At 40.2% G+C, this 8,373-nt stretch overlaps 1 long non-coding RNA gene across 1 annotated transcript; it reads right to left on the minus strand.

Moving 5' to 3' along the window:
* Positions 1–294: 294 nt before the first annotated feature.
* Positions 295–5,096, minus strand: LOC308367463. Its single transcript, XR_013968711.1, has 5 exons — positions 4,835–5,096; positions 4,040–4,673; positions 3,656–3,746; positions 605–732; positions 295–489 (listed from the first exon to the last, which is right to left on the minus strand). It is a non-coding gene; the product is annotated as an uncharacterized lncRNA (long non-coding RNA).
* Positions 5,097–8,373: the final 3,277 nt, after the last annotated feature.

Below are 8,373 nucleotides of genomic sequence, written 5' to 3' on the forward strand. Positions count from 1 at the left end.
ATTTTAATTTTAAATGGTTTAAACCAGTTTTTGGCCAGTCGGAAAAGGGGCTTAAATGAATTGTGTTTGAACAAGACTAAGCTGAGAACAACTACAATTTCCCATTCTCTGTATTTTTATTCTGTATATATATAAAAAAAAACTAACAGGTAACCATACAGCAACTGGTTCTGAAACAAACAAAAACAAATTCAACTGAATTGGAAATGAAAGAAAAAAAGTAAAAAAAAAAAAATAAACAAAAATCCACAGACTCTTGATATCTTCTAATATAATTTCCAACTCGACTGCAAATGTAAATGTTTTTTTTTTCAATAAGGCCCAATACATCAGCCCTTCATCTCCAAGTGGCATAGCAATCTTGTCACTTCTTGCGACGATCAGCTACTGCTGGGCAGCTCCGCTTGGGTGTCCAATGCACACAATGCTAGGCTGGTGGCCTCTCGATGAATCAGGATTCTCAAGCAATGATGAAATGCTCGTTCTAGGCTGTAACACAAAACGTTTGAATTACTACATTATTAAACCAGCATGGGGAGGAGACCACAACACAACATCAGGAGGTTCAGTGATGCAACCAATAAGTCATAAGACACAAACATACTTGCACAAAGTCCATGAGGTAGGAAATGGCTGATTTAACACTGCAGCGACTCCATCCAGCCCCTCGTCCTGATGGCATTGGTGGAAGAAGGTGTATGAGCATCTGAAGTGCTTTGAAGCAAAGCATGTCTACATGAAAATATTAGAATCCAAATTAGATATCTACCATTACACAAGGTTAAACATATGACACCTAAAAAAAAAAGGTAAACGGCATATAATTATCAAGACTATACATAAAACATAGTACTTTGAAGTCATGTGTAAACCCGATGATTGAAAAATTAGGTTTGTACACGATTTCAAAGTGTGGTTTTCGCGACGCTCTTCGGCAAGCAGTGCCGGCTTACCTGAAACCTGAAGTCTGTGGCAGAAAATTGCTCAAAATTGCTGAATTCTTCACCCTCCATCGATAGCTGTGTGGTGTGGGAACGAATGAAGTCTACCACCACTGACATCACAGGGTCACCTGGCAGTAGACCTCATTCGTTCCCACGCCACACAACTAGCGATGGAGGTTGAAGAATTCAGCAATTTTGAGCAATTTTCTGCAACAGACTCAAGCAGAGATGAGATTGAGGAAGACTTCGATCCGGATCAGTTTGTAAAGGTGATTGTGAGCATTGAGCCGTATCTGGAAGACGAGCCAGCAGAAGAGCCGAGTTCTGACAGTGATGACATAGAAGTTAGCTAGCCTCGCTGCTAATAAGTATAACGCCCCCCTCATTGAGGCAGATGTACCGTTTGCCTCCAGTCTCTTACAGTACCTTGCGTAAGTATTCACCCCCTTGGATGTTTTACCCTTTTATGGCTTTTATAAATCAGTCATGGTCAATATAAGTTTGCTTTTTGGACAAAAAAATTCACAAAATAGCTCTCTTTAATGTCAAAGTGAAAATGTATTTCTACACAGTTATGTAAATTAAATACAAATATGTAATGAAAATAAGTGCTTGCATAAGTATTCACCCCCTTTATCACCCCCTTTGTATAGACTGACCTATTTCAACAGAGGTCCAGCCAATTGGTGCTAGAAGTCTCACAATTTGTGTAATGGGGGTCAGTGTGCAGTGAATGTGTCTCAAGTGATTGTAGTATAACGACACCTGTGTCTGGAAGGTCCATTCACTGGTCAGTATTCAGTAATCAGTATTACTGGCTATTGTTAAACCATTAAGACCCAAGATCACTCTAAGCAACTCAGAGAAAAGGTTGTTGAAAAGTATAAGTCAGGGGAAGGATACAAAAAAATGTCCAAGGCACTAAACATCCCCTGGAATTCTGTTAAATCCATCATCAAGAAATGGATGGATTGTGGCACATGTGTAAATCTGCCTAGATCAGGCCGTCCTCACAAACTGAGGGGCCGTTCAAGAAGGAGACTAGTAAGATAGGCCACCAATAGACCTATGACTACTCTGAAGAAGTTTCAAGCTTCAGCAGTTGAGATTGGAGAAACTCTGCATACCACCACTGTTGCCTTGGTTCTTCACCAATCTAAGCTTTATGGAAGAGAGCCACTGTTGAAAAAAAGGATCGACTACAGTTCGCCAAAAGGCATGTGGAAGTCTCCATGGTCAAGTGGAAGAAGGTTCTGTGGTTTGATGAGACCAAAGTGGAGCATTTTTTCAACAGTGGCTCTCTTCAATGAAGCTTTGATTGGTGAAGAACCAAGGCAACAGTGGTGGTATGCAGAGTCTCTCCCATACCAGCTGCTGAAGCTTGAAACTTCTTCAGAGTAGTCATAGGTGTCTTGGTGGCCTCTCTTACTAGTTTCCTTCTTGCATGGTCACTCAGTTTGTAAGGACGGCCTGATCTAGGCAGATTTACACATGTGCCATATTCCTTCCATTTCTTCATGATGGATTGAACAGAATTTCAGGGGATGTTAAGTGCCTTGGACATTTTTTTGTATCCTTCCCCTGACCTGTACTTTTCAATAACCTTTTCTCTGAGTTTCTTAGGGTGATCTGTGGTCTTCATGTTGTAACAGTAGCCAGGAATACTGATTACTGAATACTGACCAGTGAATAGACCTTCCAGACACAGGTGTCGTTATACTACAATCACTTGAGACACATTTACTGCACACTGATCCCCATATCACTAATTGTGAGACTTCTAGCACCAATTGGCTGGACCTCTGTTGAATTAGGTCAGTCTATATAAAGGGGGTGATAAAGGGGGTGAATACTTATGCAATCACTTATTTTCATTACATATTTGTATTTAATTTACATGACTGTGTAGAAATATATTTTCACTTTGACATTAAAGAGAGCTATTTTGTGAATTTTTTTGTCCAAAAAGCCAACTTATATTGACCATGACTGATTTATAAAAGCCATAAAAGGGTAAAACATCCAAGGGGGTGAATACTTACGCAAGGTACTGTAGCTCTTTCACAGCTGTTGTTTGTTAGGTCAGCCATTCTAAATACGTGAAATACATTCCCTATTTAATGGAAAGAGAGCAATGCTTCCAGCATTACTTCACAGCAAATTACTTTAGTTGTCATTTCAAGCTTGCTGGAGAAGGCACTCTTGTGCGACACACATTCTGCACCCACTTCTCGCGTACTTCCTCGTCTTTTGGAAATTTGAAAAGGCTAAAAGAATGGGAACTGACGTTCGAGCAATATGCTGCAACACACCGTGAAGGCATATTTACAACTGAGAAAATAGCCGGTGGCTCCCTGAGAAAATGTGTTTTCTGTCAGGAAAAATGGCGACCAAGTGCAACAGAGTACCTCCGTTTAAGTAATTTAAGTTTTTTAACGCAGGGTGGTAGTGAGTCGCTTGGGAAGTCGGTAGCTCAGTGGCGCTGCATTCAAATGATGATTTTAACAAGTCAAATGTGTATATTTTTCCTCAACATATATATATCGATTGTGAAATACCACCTTCGTTCTATTTATTAAAAAAAAATAGTATTGAGGTGTCATATGCACTTTAAGTTATCTTGAACAATTAAACTGGCTTCAGTTATTATCCATTGCATAAAAGTTATAAGTGCATTTCCCCCCTATCTTTCTGAATGCGAACCAACATACCATCACTGTTGTTCCTGGTGGTTGAAGGATTTTCCAGATCCTCAGACAACTCCAACGCAGCAACCTTCATTAGCTTAGGGATGATGTTCATCTGCCATTTGCGAAGGAAAAGATCAGCTTTCCCCTCAAACTGGCTATCGAAGTCAAACTAAGATGTACAAAGATAAATATTCCATCCAATTTATTCATTTGAATTTACAGGCTATATTTACTGAGATATTGGGGGGGGGGGGGGGGGGGGGTAAGTGTTCCTTTTCATGGGTTGAAGGTAGAGAGTGGACATGAGGCATCAGTCAATAATACCAAAAATACAATGGCCCTTATTTCTGAAACAATAAACATTTGGTACATCAGTAAAATGTGGGGTGGGAAGGTAACACTTACATATCCCTCATTGTGTTCCTGGATTTTGACACTCAATTTAGGAAACGTGGTGACAACATTCTTGTCAAGACGCACCTTGTCATCACTGGATGGGTAACTGAAAATAACAGACAGCATCAACCAAACCATTTCTAAACACACATTGAAGAGTTCAGAAGTCCACCTGACCTTTTTTGTGGTAAATTGGAAAAAACACAGCTGGCATGATTATCGTATAGTAGGCACTGAGAATATTTCCCTTTATATCATACCTAAATTTTTAAGTTTTTGCACCTGAACTCTTCAATTAGAAACATGTATTGCCATCAGTTATACTCACACTTCACATGTATTGACTAAAATATTAATTTTAAGTATGAGATATATAAGAACAACTTCCACTCCACTGTCAATACTTTTGAATCTCACACTTTGACAGTGTCGTCAACTTACAATCCTCATCTCTCCTCAAGATTGCTGACAGCAACCCTCACAAGTAGCACCCTGTTTTTTGTGCATATGGTACCAGATTTCTCATATTCTGTGAGTATGTTTGGAGCTTTTGATTGAATTAGTACTTTGAGTACTCCAATCCACTGTCGTCCAGCCTGTCATGGGAAGGTAGAAAATGTGTCTGTCTTGGCAGGGGAGGAGGCTGGAGAAAAACACAAACCAATACAAAAATGTATGAGCCATTGGTGCAGTTTAAAATCCCTAAACAAACATTTAAAACACATATTTTCAACAGGACTGCACAATTACTTAAAAAATTAGCAACAACTATTCAACCAAAGTTTTCTTATCTTACAGACTTACCGGACATATCAGTTGAATTTCTGCATCCGCTAGCTCAGAACCCGACCAGAAAAAAACAACTGAAATGTATCAAGTTCGTTGATGTCTGTGTTACGATCTGTATCAATAAACTCATTGAAGTCGGCATTATACATGAGAAATCAATCTATATATACACTTCAGAAGGTAGGCCATCTTGAGATTTTCATTCATCAAGTAATTCCTTCGCAGGTGGTAAACTATCTTGCAGATCTCTCTGCCATCTAGGTAGATAGATGCCAGTATTTTTTTTAAAGCTAGCCTCCATTTGCTGATAAAGAGAAGAAAAACAAGGTTTTAGTCATTATTCACTACAGTAAAAAAAAACAAAAAAAAAAACAGACAGCCACTTCTACCATTGCCATTGTTTTGCTAGCTTATCAAACCATGTAGCAAAATTAGATTGATAGATAGTGCCGTATTTGAGTAATTAAATCTTACCGAACTGTGTTTTATTTGAACCGTTCAAGGCCGGTTACTCTGTTGTAGAATTGAACAGAAAAAGAAAATGTAACAGGTCAGGAACAGACAATACAATGACCAATACTCAAGCTATGCATTCAAGTTCACAGGAGATTGCTCCCGATTCCATTGTGCCTTGTCTGTGGGGGGGAACTCGAACAAACTAAACTTAAAAGGCATTTCACAACCAAACAACACAATAACATGTAATGCTGGTGTGCCGTGAGACTTTTTTCCCCATAGAATACATAGATTGTGCTTCGAGAGAAAAGGGTTTGGGGAAAACTGATTTACACCACTGGCGTTGCCCCTGCTCTATGGTTATAATATAAAATGGAGCAAACTAGCCAACACGATATGCTAAATAGCTAGCCTTAAAGCTATGGCAAAAGAGTATCTATGATATGTGCTTAAAAGAGCCTTCGTCATTAGAAAACGCAATATGTTACTAGCCAGGTTTTTACTTTCTCTCACTCTGCATGTTTTCAATAGCAAATACAAAATGCCAACCAATTTTACAGATTAAATTATCCAGGTTGGCTAGCTAGCTAACTTGAACTGTACATGTTACCTTAGCTAGCTACTATGGCTTACATTACCTAACGACTACAAACTGAAGGTTGTTAGTGCAAGCTAGCTAGTCAAAGTTAGCCAGAGCCTCATATGGTGTTGGCTACACTCACATTACGGCCCCCATTCAGCACACCAACATGACAGCACGACAACCTATACACAATGAGCCTTTCATCGTCAAATACAATGCCAGGGTATTAAGCTTTTTATTTTTGAGAACTCAATTAAAGTACAAAGACATTTACCTTTAGTCTTCTGCTGTCGTGTGTCTTGTCAGTGTTGAAACTCCGTGGTAACCAGTGCAGGAATGTTCTATTTGGGCGCGCGCAGACCCTACATCGGCCTCAATGCGGGAGGCGTATGAGAGCATAGACATAACACATGTATATGTCTATGTATGAGAGCATAATCTGTATGCTAACGGTATACTTTTAGCAGAGAGGCTAGCTAGCTTAAGCTACTATGGTTCTTAATGGGGTTTTGGTCTACGCGAAATCAGCAACCTAAAATAATATTTGAGAGCCTTAGTTAAAACCACCAATACTGTGCACCATCCGTGTTGCACATAAACAACTAACCGAGTCAATGTAGACGTATAAAAAGTCGTGTAGATAGCTTAATTCACATCAAATATTTCCCACTAACAGGCTACACGCCGCCATCTTTGTTCAGTTTCGATATTTTTGAGTGACTCACTCTCAACCAATCAGAATGCTTGATTTCATCTACCCGTGTTACAACAGTAAATATACGTATTTCTAATGGGTTTTTTCTGTGTAAAACAACAGAAATATTCTGTGTTTTTACATTTACAGTGATTTCATGTTATTTTACATTTGTCATGTAAAATCACAGTTTCTTTTTGTAAAATGAATGGTATTTTAAAAATACAGAAAAAAACTGTAAAAAAAAACAGTAAAATTCTGTTTTATTACATTTTTTTTTTACAGTGTACCTGTACGTCTGCAAAGCTGCGTAGAGCCCCGGATGCCATCATGCCTTTTTGTCTTTATCACTTCACTTCTCCACAACTTCACTACAGATCATCATGGCTCTTTCTGTTCTTTCACTCTGCTCTCTCTCTTTCTCTCTCTCTCTCTTTCTTTCTCTCTCTCCCCCCTCTCTCTTTCTCTCTCTCTCTCTCTCTCTCTCTCCCCCCCATCTCTCATTTTATTTCTCTCTCTCTTGTTCCTAATTAAAGTTTGGGGGGTTGTAAACAGCTGGAGAGAGGTGGTTGTCCTTTGGAATCTGGACGGGATTGGCATTTAGCGCAGGCCATCACACACACACCATCACTTCAGCCTTTAATTACTACTGGGGCTGCAGCACACTCCCTAAGGAAGCAGACTGTCATAGAAGTGTGTGTGTGCATGTGTGTGTTTTTGTGTGTGTGTGTGTGTGTGGGAGGGGGATGTGTGTGTGTGTGTGTGTGTGTGTGTGTGCATGTGTGCGCGTGTGTCTGTGGAAGGGGAGGGGGGGGGGGTGCGCATGTGTGTGTGTATTTGTGTGTGTGTGTGTATGTGTGTGTGTGTGTGTGTGTGTGTGTGTGTGTGTGTGTGTGTGTGTGTGTGTGTGTGTGTGTGTGTGTGGTTGTTTGTGTCTTTTGTTTGTGTATGTGTGGGTGTATGTGTGTATGGGTGTACGTATGTGTCTGTGTGTGTGTTTGTGTGTGGGGGGGTGGGGTGTGTTATTGTTGTTGTTGACTCAGTGTGTAAATGTGTTTGTGTGTGTTCACATATATGGGTCTATGTACACATGTGTTTAACTCACACACGGGTTAATTCATGTTTGAGAGCCAGGGACGCAGAGTGAATTCAGCACTACGGAATGAGAGAGGAGAAAGTTCAGGTGGGTGTGTTATTGTTGTTGCTGACTGAGTGTGTAAATGCGTGTGTGTGTTCACACACAGGTTTAAGTGTGGAGAGAACAACTGTTAGATGGAACAAAATCAGAAGATTTTAGAAGATTGAGAAGGCTACAAGGTGAGGAGGTCTGAATGAGAGGGTCGGAATGAGAAGGTCTGAATGAGGAGGTCTGATTGAGGCTGAAACAGTATAAAAGCGCTACACAAACCGAAAAAGAATGAGAAGTCTACAGCATGAGGAGGTCTGAACATCCTTGTCTGCCTGCTCAGCTGAATAAGGAGGTCTGAATGAGGAGTCTGAATGAGGAGACTGAATAAGGAGGTCTGAATGAGGAGACTGAAGGAGGAGGTCTGATTGAGGCTGAAACAGTATAAAAGCGCTACACAAACCGAAAAGGACTGAGAAGTCTACAGCATGAGGAGGTCTGATGGGTTGTAGGCTAGGTGGGGTGTGCGGTGGAGATGTGGAACGGGTAATAGGCACACCTGATGCTATTATTTCTAGCAGGAAACATTAATGAACATCGGTCACACGTTATTTGGATAGTCCCCTGTAGACCATCTGCAGATGCTCAGAATTTTGAAAAAAGCGTCTCTTAAAATATATGGTTAAGGTTAGGGT

Source organism: Sprattus sprattus (assembly GCF_963457725.1).
Source record: "Sprattus sprattus genome assembly, chromosome: 6".
Lineage (NCBI taxonomy): Eukaryota > Metazoa > Chordata > Actinopteri > Clupeiformes > Clupeidae > Sprattus > Sprattus sprattus.